Here is a 19,738-nt window from a genome sequence, read left to right on the forward strand (position 1 = left end):
TGCGTTCCCCAAAGTCTTGCGAGGAAAACTGTACCTCACTTGTGTGGGTCGGCCTAGTGCCCGCGACTAGGCAACTGCGCAAAACGCAACGTGGTCACACCTCAATTTCGCAGTGAAAAATAACCCTTTTTTGACAAAATGTCTAGCTGTAGTTTTTGAACCCTAGCTCTGCGGGCACCTTGGGAAACCTAGCAAACCTATACATTTTTGAAAACTAGACACCCAGGGGAATCCAGTATGGGGTGACTTGACTGCCTCCCACCAGGATCTGTTACCCAGAATCCCTTGCAAACCTCAAAAATTGACAAAAAAAACACATTTTCCCCACATTTCTGTCGTGGAAAGTTACGGAATCTGCCTGGATCCACAAATTTCCACCCACCCCGCGTTTTCCAAAGTCTTACGAGAAAAACGGTACCTCACTTGTGTGGGTCGGCCTAGTGCCCGTGACCGGAAACGGCGCAAAATGCAATGTGGTTACACCTCAATTTCGCAGTGAAAAATGACCCTTTTTTGGCAAAATGTCTAGCTGTAGTTTTTGAACCCTAGCTCTGCGGGCACCTTGGGAAACCTAGCAAACCTATACATTTTTGATAACTAGACACCCAGGGGAATCCAGGATGGGGTGACTTGACTGCCTCCCACCAGGGTCTGTTACCCAGAATCCCTTGCAAACCTAAACAATTGTCAAAAAAACACTTTCCCCAAATTTCTGTGGTGGAAAGATCCGGAATCTGCGTGGATCCACAAATTTCCACCCACCCCGCGTTCCCCAAAGTCTTACGAGAAAAACGGTACCTAACTTGTGGGGGATGGCCTAGTGCCCGCGACAGGAAACGGTGCAAAATGCAACGTGGTCACAGCTCAATTTCGCAGTGAAAAATGACCCTTTTTCGGCAAAGTGCCTAGCTCAAGTTTTTTAACCCTAGCTCTGCGGGCACCTTGGGAAACCTAGCTAAGCCATACATTTCTGAAAACTAGACACCCGTGTGCTTCCAGGGAGGCATGGCTTGCGTGGATCCCCCAACGTTTCCTTACCCAGAATCCCCTGCAAACCTCAATTTTAGCTGAAAAAAAAATCACATTTTTCACACATTTTTGTGTGGGAAAATTGTGGCATCACCGGGCTCACTCAAATTTCCCACCACCCAGCGTTCCCCCGGGTCTCCCGGTAAAAATGGTGCCTCACTTGTGTGGAAGGCCCAAGTACCCGCGACAGGCAAGGGCCCAAAAGATTTTTGGGATAGGCAATGTTGATGTCGCATCACTGCGTTTTGGGCCCTTGCCTGTCGTGGGTACTTGGGCCTCCCACACAAGTGAGGCACCATTTTTACCGGGAGACCCGGGGGAACGCTGGGTGGTGGGAAATTTGAGTGAGCCCGGTGATGCCACAACTTTCCCACACAAAAATGTGTGAAAAATGGGAATTTTTCAGCTAAAATTGAGGTTTGCAGGGGATTCTGGGTAAGGAAACGTTGGGGGATCCACGCAAGACATACCTCCCTGGAAGCCCCCGGGAGGTCTAGTTTTCAGAAATGTATGGGTTTGGTAGGTTTCCCTAGATGGCCGCCAAGCACGGGCCAAAAAGACAGTTGACCCCCTTGCAAAACCAGATAGTTTTGACATAATTAGTTGTTTGTTTCTACAGCGTGAGAATTTCGGCACAATATTGCAAGGAAAATGTGACAGACATTTTGAGGTTTGCAGGACATTGTGGATAAAATAACTTGTTGGAATTCACAAGAGAGACATCACCATGAACTCCCGTGGGTTTACGACAATATCTACAATTGGTGGGTTATTCTTACATGGAACATACACCTTGGCAGAGAAACTAAAAAGACAGTTTCCTGCACAGCCATCTATTCCTCAAATGCACACACATACTGGTTGGATTTGACACGAGGGCGAGTGATGGTTCAGTATATTAAATTTTATTAACAAGAGATTTCACAAAAATGAAATGCACTGTCAATAATTAAATGGAGAAAAAACTGAACCAATGACTCGCAGCTCGTGAGCTGTAAAGCCACGGCAAGGCACCAACCGCTTTACAGGCCATTCACACACCTTTCATACGTGATACACACAAGACCATTCGCACCACCAGGCACAAAAGCAACACATTACAAAATTCACAAAAAGGGACAAGGTACACCCTGCTTCAGAAAGGCAAATATTACTGCACAGCCATCTAATCCTCAAGCACACACACATACTGGTTGGATTTGGCACAAGGGTGAGTGATGGTTCAGTATATACAATTGCATTAGCAAGTGATTTCACAAAAATGAAATGCACTGTTAATTGAAAGGGCGAGAAACTGAACCATTGACTCACAGCTCGTGAGCTGTAAAGCCACGACAAGGCACCAACCTCTTTACAGGCCATTCATACACCTTTCATACGTGTGAGACATACAAAACCATCACACCGCCAGCCGCGGGCCCATCACATAACAAAACTCACACCAGCACACAGCGCCATTCAAGGGCCCATCACTTTCACACGGCCACATTCCTGACACAGCAACTACACAAGCTGATGGATTGCGTGGAGTGGCACTCAGCTATCAGTGTGTGTAGTGACCAGCAGCAAGTCACTACTCACACACCGCCAGCCGAGCGCCAGTCCAGGCACACCGCCAGCCAAGCGCCAGTCCAGGCACACCGCCAGCCAAGCGCCAGTCCAGGCACACCGCCAGCCAAGCGCCAGTCCAGGCACACCGCCAGCCAAGCGCCAGTCCAGGCACACCGCCAGCCAAGCGCCAGTCCAGGCACACCGCCAGCCAAGCGCCAGTCCACGCACACCACCAGCCAAGCGCCAGTCCACGCACACCGCCAGTCTACTCACACCGCCAGCCAAGCACCATTCCACACACACCGCCAACACATTTAGGATTTTTTTAGACAAAAATAAAAACACAAACAAATCGCAAATAGATACAAATCTACAAACACAAAATCAGAAACTAAATACATTGCACTAACGCCAACCTTGAAACAGAAATTTTTCAAAGAATACAGACCGGGCAGTTCACTTTACCATTCATGAATGCTCCCAAAAATTATTTCGCGTGTGGTACGCTCTAAAACAAGCAGGGAGACAGTGCAGGATGAGAAGGACAGTCGGGGCAGTACATACGAATCTCCTTCCGCGTACCTCTTCGCCAACAGACTCTGCATCTCCTAGTGGGAAAATCTTTTGACTGTGTGGGAGGGATGAAATCAGGAAAGTGGAGATCTTTCAATCGAACCACATCCTCCACCACTCCAAATCTAGGAACACTTGCCTGTTCCACAACAACAAGGCTAGCTATCACGGAGTGCTGAAACTGAAGAAATGTCAACTTTGACACAGGAGAACACTCCTTGAACACAATAAAAGCATTGAAATTTGCTAATTCGAAGAAATGGAAGGCCAACTTCTTATACCAAACATAAGCCTTCCGAATAGCAGAGTAAGGTGCCAACCTCTGATCTACTCTGTCAACACCACCCATGTGCTTATTGTAGTCTAGAATGCACACAGGTTTGCGCACTTCAGCAACCTGACCCCAAACAGCCACAGGTGAAGTACTCTCATCATGGATGGTAGTCAGCATTTACACATCCCTCCTGTCCACAAATTTTACAGCTAGTAGTTCATCACTACGCAAGGAACTGCACTGCCCCCTCTGAAGTTTTTTGTAAACAAGCTCTTTCGGATAACCTTTACGGTTAGAGCCTATTGAGCCACATGCAAAAGTGTCCACTTTACACAATTCCTTAAATAATTGCACAGCAGTATAGCAGTTAAGAAAGTTACAAATGGGGGCCTCTGTTAAACAGTCTTCTGGCAAGATCCCACACAATTTTCTCTGAAACTTCAAAAGTGGACGGACAACCTGGGGGGGGTCAATAGTAGAATCTCTACCAGTGTACACATGAAAATTAAACACATATCCTGTCCTACTCTCAGACAACATATACAGCTTAATTCCATAGCGTGCCCTCTTGCTAGGGATGTACTGCCTAAAAACCAAACGGCCCTTGAACAAGACCAAAGACTCATCAATAGATATTTCTTTCCCTGGAGTATAGATCTCAGAAAATCGATCTACAAAGTGATCAAGAACGGGCCGAATCTTAAAAAGACGGTCACAGTCAGGGTGATCTCGTGGCAACGCCATAGAATTATCAACAAAATGCAGTATACGTAGCAAAAGTAAATACAGATTACGAGTCATAACTGCAGGAAATATGGCAGTTGCCAACAAGGGGCTAGTAGACCAATATGAAGCCAAGGTTGGCTTCCTTACCACACCCATCAATAAAGTAAAACCCAAAAACTTCGTATTCTCTTCCAGATATGTGGGAGTCCACCGGGTAGCTCTAGACTGGGGCCTAAGTTTGTCACTGTTGTCCCTCAAAAACTGTTCAGCATACAAATTTGTCTGCTCAACAATCTCACCCAAAAATACATCATCCATAAACAACTGAAAAAATTGTATAGGCAAAAAGTGTTCACAATCCACTCTACACCCTGCATCACCGTTAAAGGCAGGCAACACCGGCTGCACCATGTTTGGATCAACCCAAAGTCCAGCACTTCCAGTAGGAAGCCTAGCAGCCTCAGACTGCAATCCAGATGCCTCATGCACCAACGGCACAGCAGTTTCCTCCTCTAAGACAGGCACTTCATCCGCACGGAGTTGCTTCAGCCACACCAAGAGTACATTCATCTGCACTGAGAGTACCTTCATCATCCGATGATTCCATGTGCAGAGAAAACTCACTGCCAGAATCTTCCCCTCCCTCCTCTCCCTCAGACGCACTGTCAGTCTCATAATCATGCTCAGAGGAAGACTCAAAAAGCATACCAACCACCTGTTGAGCAGTCATTCTACGGCTAGCCATATTGCTTACTAATAAAGGTAATTTGTAAAACAAGTCAATAACAAAAAACACTTTGTAAAATAAGTAACAAACAAAAAGCAACTTTATCAAAAACTCATATATACTCCAAAACAATACCACTCACTTGCCAGAGGCAGCTAAACTACTCACCACCTACTCTGTACAGACACAGTATGGATCAACAATATCCCACTAAAAAAGAAAGTAAAGAAATTACACATAAGACTATGCAAAACACATCGCAAAGAATTTCATGCTCAAAACACTAACTAAATATGCCGCCATTATGACATCACTTACAAAAAAATTCATTCAAACATTACAATATTACTCATTTGGAGTAAATACAACAAAAAAAAAAATCTTACCAAAACAATGCAACTACACAAAACTGCAGAACAACCACTGTCGAAACCGGAAAAAGGATTCAAAAGCTTTAGACTAGAATAAAAAGGAGAAAAAAACAGTAATGTCACATATGCATATACTGCTCTAGACCATCACGTACTGCGCAAAATTTATTGCTTGAACCTCCCACTTTCAAGAAGGAAAGATCGATGGCCCAATCCTTTACAAGCAACGCGGCGAGAATCTGGAACTCAGCCTCAGCTCCGGACCACCCCCTCCCTCTTCCCAGTCCTTCAAAACTGACCTCAAAGTTCTCCTCCTGCAAAAACACTTCCAAACTTAATTCACACCCTCTCTATTGTCTGAAGGAAGTCTTTACATTATAGGAAATTCTGTTCTCCACGCCCGTAGAAGTGCCTTCCCAGTGTGTTCCTGTGTTTTGAGTGTCTGCCATTTATTGCACTTTTATACCTCTACTTGTACTTTGTACTCTTTTGTAACTTGCACACATGTCACTTTTCCTCTTGTAACGTATTGTTTGCTACCTCTTGTATTTGGTTTGTTTTTGATACATGCACAATTACCACCATTGCCTCATGTAACGCAACGTTTGCTCTTGTTTTCAGAGTGTCTGCCATTTATTGCAGTATTTTACCTCTACTTGCATTTTGTACTCTTTTGTAACATGCACACATCACTTTTTCCTCTTGTAACGTATCGTCTGCTACCTCTTTGATTTTGTTTGCACTTTAAAATATTTAAAAAATAATGTGGCCATAAGGGGAGCAACCCTTGCCTAAAAAACAAGAAAAAAAAACCTGGCGCTGGTGGCCATTCCTGCTGCACGATCGTGCAGCAGGAATGCATAAAAGTGACATTGGGGGCAGAGGTGGAGCTAGAGCTTGTGGCGCCCGGGGCTATCTCTCAGATTGCCGCCGCTGGGGAGGGGGGGTTGCTGGGGAAAAAAAACAGCGACCACTTGAAAGAGGTCTGAGAGACAAGTAGTATCGCCACTAATAGTTACCTCGATCATGCTGCAAGTTACATGCACATACATGACACGGTCCAAGGCTATACAGTTGAATACACCGGTGACTGGCAGTACAAAAGAACACACAGACTGCATGATCTATCTGGGGACTCAGAAAAACCACATGTGAAATCCATCAGAAAGCTGCGTGAATAATTACCTGGTAATCCCCTAAGCACAATGCAAACATGCACATACTTGACACTGTTCAGGGATCTTTCATCTACAGCTGACATTAAATTACCATTCATCATGGTCCCCCCATTAAAGCAGTGCACTTTGTGATCTGCATGGTACATGTTCTTTGCAGCAGGCACATTAACCCTCTGTGCTATCTTTCCAAGAGTCAACCCTTCCACTACACAAAACTCCATCTCTCTCTAGGAAGAACATTAATCACCAAAGTTATCATGACATTTTAATTGTTTCTGAAAATTGCTGGAGGCCAGGAAGGAGGCAGCAAGTTTTTTTCAAACCATAATATACTTGCAAACACTACGCACCCACCCGAAATAGGTACCCAGTGAGGTCACACCGTTCGCATCGCCCTAACCTGCTCAAGGTTCATGTGACCTCAGTGACAGAGTCACAGCGACTGGATCACTGTTGCTCTAGGGTGTGCTGCTTCGTAGGCCTGCCTGCAAGACTGGAAACGAACTTCAGTATGGATTGTGGTGGACAGGCCTTCAAGGTTAACCCACAATTGACACCACTAGGGTACACCTGCTTGTGCTAAGACATCAAGCCTTCTAAGGTCTAGTAGAGCCTTCTACGGTCTAGCATGGGAATGTGCTCCCTCAGTACAGTGGTGTGGTGGACTGGTCATGAATGCTGAACCCGGTTCCCCAGTTCCAAATTCGACAGCTCTGGCCATAGTGCCACATCCCCACTGAACACCATACTTGCCCACTGAGAGAAACTTGCACTGCCTTCAGCTATAACCGAATTGTGCCCGCTATAAACACTTGGATGTGGCTCAATTCAAATTATGCACTTGATAAGAGTAATATGCTGCCTAAAAAAAAAAAAAGCTACCACTCATAGGGAATGCAAAGCATGTGAAATGTAAGCAGAAATAACATGGTTACGTAAACGATCTCTCACTAACTATTCAGAAATCAGCGAGTGGTTTCACATGTAGTTATGGACATGACTAGAGGGCCCTGAAGGGAACCGTTTCACTGTCCATTGCTTACATCCTTACAAAACGTTAGCAGTATGGTATAAAAAGACCACATCCATAAACACAGAGCCATGGTACACATTGTGTTTTCCAATCCACCCATCAACCAGGTATTACAGTACCTCCAGGAATGGTACACTCTCCCAACCTGGGAACAATGCTGTTCAAAGAAAGACGAGAAAACGAAAGTAGCACTTCACTGGCAAACTCTGTCAAGTGATGCTGGTGTATTTGGATGTAAATAAAACCAATCTGGCCACTTTGCAACCCCTCTGTCTTGCTTTATTTAGTTAGGTATTTAATTCTCATAGAATACATTCTATTTCTCTCCATCCTGCTGCACTTTGGAATAGAACATTTCATAAGAAGGGCATTTCTCGGCAGAGCGTTTTTCTTTTTTGGATCCATTACACAGGGAAGCAACTACAAAAAAACACGAAGGAAGCAGAGTCTTGTGGCATGCCTTCGACCTCCCCCAACATAGTGCCCCCACCCTAACCAAACCCACTGATCGCCAAAATCCCCCCTCCCCAGCCCCAAAACTCACCTTCACTCTCCGACGCGCAGGAAGCAAATGGCTTCCTGTGCCTCGGAGAACAAAGGGGAAACCTCCAATGACGTCAGCACGGCTCGCGCGCTGACGTCATTGATGACGCGGGGGGAATGTCTTCCCCTGCCTTCCCAGTAAAAAAAAAAGTCAACCGCCAGCGCTTCCCCCGTGGGTGGGTGTCATGACGAGCTGGACTCGTCATGGGCACAGCGCGACTGTGCTCCATGATGAGTCCAGCTCGTCATGGGCACAGAATGGGTTAAAGTGTTATGTTTACAGAGGTCTCTAGAAGCTTTGGCCCCGGTGACATTGCACCTGCTGCACCATTCAAATCAAGTCCCTTTTAACTGCAAGGTAACTGCGATTTTGACTGCCTGTATAGTAGCAAAATATAGCAATAGTAGGTGTTTAGAGGAGTTCTAACAACTTTTGGGCCCAGTGCACCTGTTGCATCATTAAAATTAAGCCTGGGCAAAGCACTGCGCTACGCTCGCGTAGTTTGCGAAGTTCGCGCTACTTCGCACTACGCGAACTGCACGTAGCACAGTGCCAACACGCGTAGCGTAGTGTTGCGTAGTGCTGCGGTCATTTTTTGCTTGCTCGCGGTCCTCAACGTCAAGTTGGCGACCGCGAGCAAGCAACATGACATCCCGGCGAGGTTCCCAATGCGAGGAGGTCAGGTTTCTCATTGCGAGTGGTCGCGTATGCTCGCGACCGCTCGCGATGAGAAACTACCAGTTCGCGTTGAGAAAGCTGCCGATCGAGTAAAAATCTACTCGAGCAGCAGAAAACTACAGCTCGCACTGTGCAAGATGCCATTTTCAATGATTGCACAGTGCCGGTAGCTTGTCCGCACTGTGCAATCATTGAAAACGACATCTGGCACAGTGCGAACAAGGTACTACGCAGTTCGCGAAGTGCTACGCGTAGTTCGCGTAGTGCGAACTGCACGTTGCATAGCTTCGCGAAGTGCTACTTCGCGAACTACGCCCAGGCTTAATTAAAATCCTGGCCCGGTTGTCTGCAAGGTAACTGCACTTATGACTGTTAAGTAGTGAAATATAGCAATATTAGGTGTTTAGTAGGGTAACTAGAGCTTTTGGTTCTGGTGTCACTGGCACCATTGAAATCATGACCCTTTTTCCATTAACTGTACTTTGACCGTTGTGGCCTAAGTTGCTTAGAAACTTCTATAGAATCAGAATAGAGCTTGGGAGGGTGTGGGCGGGTAAGACTGAATGACATAGTAAAGAGACTAAAAGAAAGAAACCGACCATGAAACAGTGAGTGCATGGCGGAAGAGGGGGCAGACAGATGGGAGAGAGTTGGGTGACAGGGAAGAAGAGAAAGGAAGGACAGAATGAGAAGGAGAGAGAAGGCAGAGGTCAAGAGAGGTTGATAAAGGTGTGAGAGGAAGAGACCGCGTGAGTGCGAAGAGTGAAAAAAATACCCGAGAGAAACATTGACAGATATGACTTCAAAATGATAAAAACTCACTAGAGTAGATAGGCTGGGATAGACGTGAGATAACCGTCCCTTCGCAGCTGCAAGTCATGGGGAAAAAAAGGGCACTCGCCCACAAAACTGTTTTCTGCATTTTTACACGATAAAGGGGGTGTAAGGAAGCATGGGAACCTCAGCCTCCCACCATCGGTGTGCCCTGCACTCGGACACGGAAACTTGGTGCCTGGAGCTTGTCCTTCATACAGACAAACAGAGTGCTTACAGTAGTGACTGCCTCTCCCAGGGTGTCTTGCAGTTAAGAAATCAACTGAGCTCCTGAGAGCAGTCTCGCTATGTGGGGCTACCCTGCAGCCAGAGGTCTGCTGGGTCTATAAGGAAATGCCTCTCACTGGGAACTGAAGTCAGCCTACAGCAGAACTCCCACCGACTTTCCTGTAGTCAGGCACCGGTTTACCACCAAGAGATTACCCTCGCACGGTCTAACCTGAAGGCCGTCTCAGCCTGCCGATGGCTCGAGCAAACATGGTGGGGATGGGTTCCGTACTCGGATGGTGTTCAATGGGCAGAGGTCAGATGTGTGAGCGAGTCATGGTGGTTGTTTCGGGTGAGATGCAATCACTGGAGGGGGCACTCATAGGTGTGCCTGGGTTCTGCTGCTCTGTGCTCTCTGCAGCGCACGCAGGGGTCCTGCACCCTTCACCACTCACAAGCAACTGCCTGCCACTCACATACATGCCAACACTCCCGATTCAGGCGTGAGACTACCGATTTGAAGGCTAGTCTCCCGCCTCCCGATTCCTGCAAGCAAAAACCCGATTCCTCGGGGTTTCAGCTGACAGGGCTTGGTAATGTGTAACGTGCTAATTCTTCCAGCAATAGTCAGAATGGCGATGCAGGGGCTCTAGAAGGGGTGAAAACCAACAAAGCCCCATTAACCACCGATTGGTCTTTTAAACACCTGTGAAGTACTGGTGGGGAGGGGGAGGAGGGGGGGGGGGGGGCAGCTGTGTGTGTGCCCGGAAGCTGTTTCAGCCGGGGCTGACGGGGGAGGAAGGGGGGTGTATGCACTGACCGCAACCTGCCAGGCCAGTGCACGACTCTTGCATCCCCCTCTTCTCTGCCCGGCCGCAATGGCTCCATGCTTCTGAAAGGTGATAATAAAAAACACGTGAATTTGCTTTTAAATGTCTGATCCTGCAGCAGCACACTTCCCAAGTCCATACATGACAGAAACCCGATTGAAGGCCCCATTCTCCCGATTTTTTTTTATTTTTTATTTAAATCTCCCACTTTGCTCTTCTGAAATGTTGGCATGTATGCACTCACTAAGGCTTCCACACAGCCTGCACCTCTGCTCTATGGCCTCCACGGACTTTGACGTTAGGGGGAATACCCTAGGCTGATGTTTGCGCTGAATCACAGGAGGAACTATAGTCAGCATGTAGCACGAGATTAAAACTCATTCAAGCTGGGCCATGCACAGGCATTCACAGAGATGGGGAACACAGAACAACAAGACAGAGACAATTTATCATACAGAAATAAATGCCAAACTGAAAAATGCACAGAGAAAAAGAAACTACTGGGACAAAGAAGCAAAGGAAGAGGCAAATTGAAAATGAACTAACATGAAGATGGCATGGAACACACTGAATTGTACTAAAATAATGTTACAGGCATGCTATTTAATCCCCGCCATACGGCCTCCAGGTTCAGCTATCTTCTTTAGTACTTAGGAGCGTGCGAGGGGGCTACACAAGCGAGAGACTGCAGACACATGCACTCAGCACATGTTCAAAAGTGAATAATCGGACGCGAAACAGTCTTGTGTTCTCACGAGCAGTTGTCCTTTTTAGGCAAAACGTTAGAGCCTGAACCATCATACAGCAGCAGCGCTTACCAGGCATTTCACAAGCCTTACTGATGGCTCTGCAGACGGGCATGCATTGCTTGAAATGGGAGATGAGGGCCTCTGGAAAAAGCCAAATGCGGCCCTTTAAGTTAGTATGTGCCCACATTATATTTTTATTAACTTTTAGCTTGTGCGTGGGAATGTTTTTATTCATTATCAACAACTAGTGCAGCACCAATAGACAACCAGGGAAAGTATACAAAATGCATGTCACCGTTTCAGTGAATGCAGCCACAGAACGTAAACAAAAAACAAAGTGCCACACAAAAGAGGTTGGACACAGTACTTTGTACCAGGAACTGATAAAAGCCCCCTTTTAAGATATATTAAATACAACAGATTTCGCAAGCATAGTGTGAGCGCTGTGCACGTAAAAAATAACAAGCATGCATTATGATTAAGTTTCGCCTTTGTGATGACTAATAAGCATTTTTTATCAATCACCATCCGGAATGATGGAAAGAAATACCCGACAAGCATCACAGGAGTGGAGAGGATGCGGTGCAGCAGCCAGAGCTGCCGACTCAAGAGCTGGGGATCCCAGTTAGAGTCTCAGCAGTGCAACAGGCTGTGATTCTGGGCAACTCACTCAATCTATTTGGGTGATAAAATAGGATATATAAATCTGCTAATTTAAAGTATCACGCAAGCAGAAAGAGGCAAAACTTTATTTAAAAAAACGAGTTCTGCCAAGGCGGATGTTAACAGTATTTTGGCTAAGGGAAACTTGTGAAAGAAGCAGACAAGCATCGGTATATGCAGGAATATATGCTACAGTCAATAGAAGTAGAGGAAATTAAGTGGCAAGCACAGGAACCTATGAAAAGCCAGGAAAGCGAGGGGGCGGTATGTAAGCCCCTTTTAATATGTATATTAAAAACAATATATTTCACAAGAGCAGTGCAAGTGAAACCTAAAGATGAGAAAGTAATATTACAAAATGTGCCACATTAACACTGCATAATTTGCCTTTTGTTCCCACATAATTTAGTATAGCCTGTCACATTATCTGGTCCTCCCCTGCAGCATAATTTCAGTGGCCCTGACTTTAATACAGTGCTTGCAATGGGCAGGTACTGTCAGATACTGAGTACCTTCCCTTCTTTAATTTGAAAGAGCACCTGCACTGGTCTGCGTTGGTGCAATACCTTAAATGGGAAAGCAGAAAGAATTACTCGGGTATAGTACCAGCGCTTCAGACTCAATGTAAAGCACTTATTCTCAAGGCTGTAAATGGAATTAAAAAATAGGAGGTAGTCTTGGAAAGGGGCGTGGCATAATGTGATGAAGGGCACGGCTTAAACACATGCATTAAAAATCTTTGCTTACCATAGCATGCCACCCCCACTAATTTGATGCTTCTTTCTGTTATTTAAACTAGATATACAAATAAAAAAACTGACATTACAGCTGATACAAGCCAGGATTATTGATTATGTCAATAGTTATCTGCACAAAAGATTAACGACTGTTGCAAATAATATTGAAAATTCTCCAATTTTGAAGTTATTAGACTGAGAAATAAACACGTCAATGTATTGTGACGTTTATATGGCACTTACTACCCTGGAGGAGGTATTGTAGCACTTTACGTCCGGCAGGATACCCAACTCCACAAAGCCCTTCAGCATCAAGAAATGTGACTGGCTTTGCCCCAGTCCATTATCAAACAACAAAGCAACCTGTTGGAAGGCCGATAACGTCTGGTACTGCCTCCCATGTAGATTTCTTTTTTTGTTTACACAGAGCAAAATGAAGAGCTCGATAAGCACCCATCTCAGCACCTGTTTGTCAGAACGCAGGCCCCAGGCCACTAAAGCCCTGCAAAGCGCCTTTGTATGCAGGTGCAATGCGGTTTGGGAAACGCTTATGCTGGCAATGAACAGCACAGATGCCCTACCGGTCGTGTACGAGCGTAGTCAGCCTTCATCGCCCACCGCTGCAAATATTATTTTACTTTTGTGTTGCCACTTCGGTGCCCGAGTGCAGCCCGTCATCACCGTACATGTCAGGCCCTCAAGTACACCCAGCCAGACCCCAGAGAATACCTCCTTTTTTCAGGCTCTCTCACTGAGCTGCTACCACGCTAGAATCTCAATCCTCCAACGCAAACAGCGCGTGGACGTACGTCGTGCTTCTAAAATCAACTCTGAGTAGTTGTGGGCGGGGCCATACCCTGGTCTGTAAATCCGCCTCCGTACACCTGACGATTCGGCGCTACCAAATGGGGAGGGGGGCGGATGCAAGCATCCACACTGTCATTGGTGGCTACTTGATGATGGACCAACGCCCATTGGGCTAAAATGGTTTAAAACACCAGGCACGCAATGTCCACTGAATTACTCTAATAACACTTTTCAATGCGTGTTTTTTGCTGTGTGCTCAGGGTCACCTCTGAATGTATCACTGAAGAAAAACTTTAAAAAAAAAATAAGTACGCTACACAGTATGATGTTACATCACCAACAAAATAAGTATGCAAGAATATTAATTTCTTGTTAGTGGAGTGGTGATAATACATGCATAGCGCTATTGCGATATTGCCACAGTTATCTGAACTGGATCACGGCACCCACGACAGCCCCGGTGCACTGTGCTTGTTGCCATCATGAACATTTCGAGTTTCCAAAATCTCAATGATTTAATTTTTTTTCAAACCGAAATCAGAGTGTCCATGGTTATTAACACAGACAGTAGTTAGTAGGTTGGGGAGAAGGAGGGTGCAGGAGCCTGGAGGAGAAACAGGGTACAAGGGCTGGGCTGCAGTTCGTAGTGTGGGAGATGGAATGGAAACAACGTGCAGAAAGAAGGTCAGGGCCACAGAAGGAGTAGCAGGTACGAGAGGCTGGGGAAATATATGAAGGTACAGGAGCTGCAGACGCAGAAGGAACACACACGGAACTACCCTCACTCAGGCGGTTGTGTAGCAAGGAGGACTGGTGGCAGGAGGGAGGAGAATAGGATAGCCGGGCCTGGGGCAGCGCAAGCCCAGGGTGGTTCTGCACAGGAGGCGCTTCCCAGGAAATAGATCTGGTCTCAGCCTGGGGCTGGTCCCTCTGGACACATGTGCGATCTTTACATGTGAAAGCATCGCCTTATACATGAAACAATGAGCGTCAGTCGGAGTGCCCTTTGTGGTGCTGATGTGTCCAATCCTGGGTGTGCACTTAACACACCGGTGCATTCTGGAAGTTGTGGTTCTGTCTTTCCAAGTGTCTTAACACACATCACACCAATGGCTTGTAGTGAGTGGCTATGGTTTACACACACAAGCTTTATGTATGTTTGTTCACATTAACACAAACTATACCCTGGGTATGTCCGTGGATTCGAGCATCCTGCTGCCCATGGTGGCCTCATGGTGTGTCTGGCAGCCTCCTCGAGTCCTAAACTTTGAGCTGACAGGCGCCGGCTGCTTCTTGGCGCTTGTCCTTCTGTTTGTACCTTAATGAAGGGAAGTCAATCTCTACCTATCTATATTAACTCACTGTCATGATACTGTGGTAATTGGCATTTTGGCAACCATACTCAGTTTTAGCGGGATGTTGTTCTCATGTTTCTGACATACAACCTCAAAGGTAATGAGTATGGTATGAGTCAAGTAGCTCTGCAGTAAGACATGGAGTCAAAGATATTCTCTGAGGCCAATAAATTATGCAATTCAGACATTATACTTACATTTGTACGTTAAGAGTTCGCAACATTTTGGGTGGTCACATTTATTAATGTGCAACTGAAGCATAGGGTGCAAATGTTGTAAAGGATGTGTCAGTCTACATCAGAGGTTTTCAAACTGCGGTGCACGCTCCCTTGGGGGGCTGTGATTATGTTCCTAGGGGGGCGCAGATACGTTTGTAAATACTTGTAAATGAAGATGGCCTGGAAGTGCGAGTTTCTTTATTTATCACGTTTACAGTCTGTCTTCATTTACATTCAGCAGGAAAAGGGCATACTACGGCAACGGTTATTCTTGGGGCCATGGCGGCGGGGACGAAGACGTGGCTAAAAAGAAAAGAACATGTTCTTTAAGTATTTTGTTGATTTTTCACATTTAGCCAGCTGCATATGAAATCGTGCCCATACCATAAACAAAAAACAAATGCAAATTAAACTAATCCTCGAGAACACTTTCTTTTATGCTATCCAACCTCAATTCATTAATGCGATCACTGCAGTTATCTGTAAAATCAGAGAGTCACACAATTGAACCCTGCTTGGCACAGTGTAAAATCCTGACTTGTGTATTTATATGGCTGTGACATCCCAGCCTGTAACACAAAGCACTGTGAATATGCAAGTCATTATTTAAAAATTGAATTACACACTGTATAAGCAAGGCTGTTCGAATTATGCGGCAGCTAGAATGAAATTTTGTGGCAGGGTTGACTAAATTATGCATCAAACAAGCCAACATATGCAATTAACGGAGTATTTTTTGTGATAGTGTTACTTCATTATTTTAATCAATTTTACACGTTAACACTGTGTGGGAAAACGTTTCACCTCAGTGCCAGATTAACACCCAAATTCAGTAATAAGCAACAGAAAGCTGACTGGTAACCTTTGCGATTGGCCTTTCACTGCGTAGCAATATGTGTTGTTGCCTTTTTAGTAACTTGATGCATTTGAGCTAGAAACACTCTTTCCTTTGTTACAATCTGTAGAATATGCAGCAGATGGTGGATTATGAGGCATGTGGATTTTAAATGGCCATCACTACCATTAGTGCATTAGGTGCAGTGGAACTAGAGCAGTGCACCCCAATTTTGTCTGTGTTACTAGCAAAATGGTGGATGGAAACCATTTTTTCCTTGTTAGCAGGAGGGCCCTGATTACCCTTGCTGCACATGGAAGAGGTCCAAAGCAACAGGCGGCAAGATGCAGGGTTTACACAAAAGGGTAGACAACCTGCTTTGGACCTCATTTCTAGGAGTGATGGGCCAGTGGAGAGAGTGGGCAGAGTAGTAGGTGTCATTTGTGCCGCAGATGCAGTGGCACAGGGGCCCAGGGGTGTGAGGTGTCAAACCCCGATTGTATTGTTTTACTGTCTTTTCTTGATTACGTTGGGGCCCAGTGCACCATTGTTGTGCCAGTTTTGGGCCTCAGACCAATGGCCCAAGCGAAGGGAAAATGTAATCAGGAGAGACACATTAGCTCAGGCCTCAGAGAGATGACAGAGTGGGGAAAGGGGCAAGATGGAGGCCCATTGTTTATTAAGGGGCAGAGAAGACCGCCACTTTGCAAGACATTCGATCTCAATAATGAAGCAGGTGCAAGGGCCCAGGAGTGATAGGCCGACTGCATAACACAAATGACTGCCTTAATTTATAAAAGAGGATCCGAGACTCACTTTTCTTCCTAGCATTATAGGTAAGGGCAGCTTTGCTGCAAAGTGGTGGGCAAAATGCCAGAGCTCATTTTATTCTGGAAGGGACAGAGAATCTGTTCCAAGATTGGAGTGATGGCCATGCATGGTGGGGAAGAGGTTAAAGAGGCAGAGGACACAGCCTGCTACTCAGGGCTGCAGCTATCTGTAGTGCAACAGCTGCATTTGCATTGGGTCTCAAGAGTGTGAGGGGTTCACAACACCCCAGTATAAGGAGTTGCTTGATATATTTGCTCTTTTATAAGGGTCACATTTAGTGTGGATTATCAGCTATGGAAAAAGTACTCCTGAAATGGTAATCCCGCCCCCTGCACTCAGTCCAGATCTTTCCACTCCCCCAAGTACTACCATAAAGATTTCGAGGGGGGCCCGACTTGTAAACATTTTGCTCAAACGGGCTCAAAGCAAAAAAGTTTGAAGACCTCTGGTCTACATAGTGTTTATGGCGTGTTCCACCACATGACTATTAGACTCCATGTGTGTGCGTAGAGCACCCAATGTGAATAATGACCATGCAGGGGATCTGGAAAAGTTGTACTTTCCTTTTTAGCAGTTGTTCAGATTTGTATCTGTACATACATATCTTTACCATGCATGGTATCAGGCAGAGAGAGAGGGAGGAAAGATGAGTCATGGCGGCTCCAGCAGGATAGGATAGCCGGGCCTGGGGCAGCGTAAGCCCAGGGGGATGTGTACAGGAGGCGCCACCTCCCAGGAGCTAGATTCGGTCTCACGCCTGGGGCTGCTCCCTGAGGACACATTTGTGATCTTTACATGTGAAAGCATTACCTTATACATGATACATTGAGTGTCATTCGGAGTGTTCCCCTCCACTTCTCTTTCCCTCTGTGGTGCAGATGTGCCCAGTCCTGGGCGTGCACTTAACACACCTGTGCATTCCGGGAGTTCTGGTTCTGTCTTTTCAAGCGGCTTAACGCACTTCACACCAAGGACTTGTAGAGAGTGTCTATGGTTTGCACACACAAACTTCATGTATGTTCAAACTAATCCAAACTATATCCTAGGTATGTCCGTGGATTCCCACACCCTGCTGGGCAGGGTAACTTCATGGCGTTTCTGGCAGCCTCCTCGAGCGTGTTATGGAGTGAAATTATGTGTAATGGTATTCTGTGTTGTGTAGTGGTATGTAGTGAAGTTTAAGTATGTGGTGTACTGTTGAATTTTGTGGCATGATGTGGGATTCTGTGGTGCGGATTAGATGTATGTAGTGTGTTGTGTCAGGGCCGGCGCTAGGCGTGGGTAGTGTCGGCAGAAGCCCAGAGCCTCATGCCTGTTAACATACAAGAGGGGCCTCCCAGCAGTGCCTTTTAAGAGACCCTGTTATGATGGTGGTATAGTGCTGTGACGCTGAAGGGAGGAGGCCTCCACCCCTGGGCCTCCCAGCTGGGCCGAAAGGGCGATAGTAATCTAATTGCTGCATATGCATGAAAACAGCCATTGCATGGGTATTTAAAGTGCCCTCAGTCGGTTTAGTAATTGCCAATAGCTGAACGTGGAACTTGAACGGGGCAGCTCCGCTACATATTTCACAAAACGGTACCCACGAGGAAAAGAGACATTAGACCCAGTAGCGAGACAATTCAAATAACATTTCTACTGGGGAAACTTAATTAAATGTGAGAGTCCCCATGTTGTGTAATGTCGACGCATTTCGATTCCCAAGGTGGTTTGCGGGATTCTCTTCAGGGAGTGGACTTGTTTATCGAAGAAACAATAGGGGGGCATGAATTATACATGAGGAGGGACTCTAAACTTCCCAATTACTCAAGTTACGGGATGACTTCTCAAAAGTACCTGATTGAATAGAGAAATAAATTCGCACATTGCAGGCGAGAAGAGGCAAGTTAAAATGTAGATGGTACGACCTAAAATGAAAACGGATCCACCATCAGTCATGTACATAGTTTGGTAAATGTTAATATTTTGTAACTGTTAAAAGGGATAAGAGAAAGGGAATAAGAGAAAGGGAAATAATGAACGATGGGAGAAATACCGAATACAGGATTTTTCTGTGGGTTAGCAGGGCGGAGGGTAGATGAGGAATACAACGGGGTGGAATGTCTTGCCAAAAGCCTGTGCCGTTCCAGTGTCAACAAAAAAAAGTCTCAAAGTAAAGGAAAAGAGTGGTCAGCCCTCAAGGTTCCCAGAACAGTAACGAAGGACTCATTTCTGTAGCAAAAAAAATACACACGGATCTGTTCCGTCACAGCGCCCAACGTAAAAATCCCGGGGCTGTTCGGTTACCAACCGACATCCGCCCCGACTCACATATTTGCCTCCCCTTTCTCCCGCTCAGGGTCCCCAGTTACTGCCTACTCACCGCCACTGCCGTAACTCTCCGGAGTTACGGCGGCAAGCTCGCATCTCCCGGGGGAATCCACCAGTCCTCGCTCCACGTCTCCGGTTCTTCGGCGGCGGCGTGGGTGGTCTGGTCGGTCCTTGGGGGTTCCACTTCCCGCTTGGCAGGATCTCCCCACGTCCTGGAGTCTTCTGGCTCTCCTCCCTGGGCGTCCTCAGCTCCTCCGTCTTCGTTCTCCCCGACTTACGTGTGTGTCCCATCCTCTCACGAGAGGCTATTTTTCCACACCTCCCTTAGCCGTGATTGGCCATCCCCCTCGCAGCTTCCCGTATCATCCTGTAGGGGAGAGGGGGTGATGAGTTTGTTAACTCCAGAGCTGCCTGACCCTTTTCCCGAGTGCCCAGCCCCTGGGTATGCGAGACTCGGCCCCCATCCGGGCTCTCCCTGACAATAAGCATTTGCATATATATTGAGATTCAATATTCAAGATATATATCATCCTCAGCCAAGAGAGATTTTATCCTAAGGAGACAAATTAAAAAGGGACAACAGTCATATCTTATACCAACCTATTAGGAAAGTTCAGCAATTTTCCCAACCACCAGTTCCAGTTCCAGTTCAATAGACAGATTTTATCTGCCTCTGCC

General features: G+C 46.2%; 1 long non-coding RNA gene across 1 annotated transcript in view; it reads right to left on the minus strand.

The window, feature by feature from the left end:
• The window catches only part of LOC146861650 (uncharacterized), a 38,444-nt gene extending 24,949 nt beyond the window's left edge, over positions 1-13,495 (minus strand). Inside the window, exon 1 of the long non-coding RNA XR_014979292.1 lies at positions 13,286-13,495. This is a non-coding gene — a long non-coding RNA (uncharacterized LOC146861650). The remainder of the gene's footprint in view (positions 1-13,285) is intronic.
• Positions 13,496-19,738: the final 6,243 nt, after the last annotated feature.

Source organism: Triturus cristatus, chromosome 3_1 (genome assembly GCF_964204655.1).
Source record: "Triturus cristatus chromosome 3_1, aTriCri1.1, whole genome shotgun sequence".
NCBI lineage: Eukaryota > Metazoa > Chordata > Amphibia > Caudata > Salamandridae > Triturus > Triturus cristatus.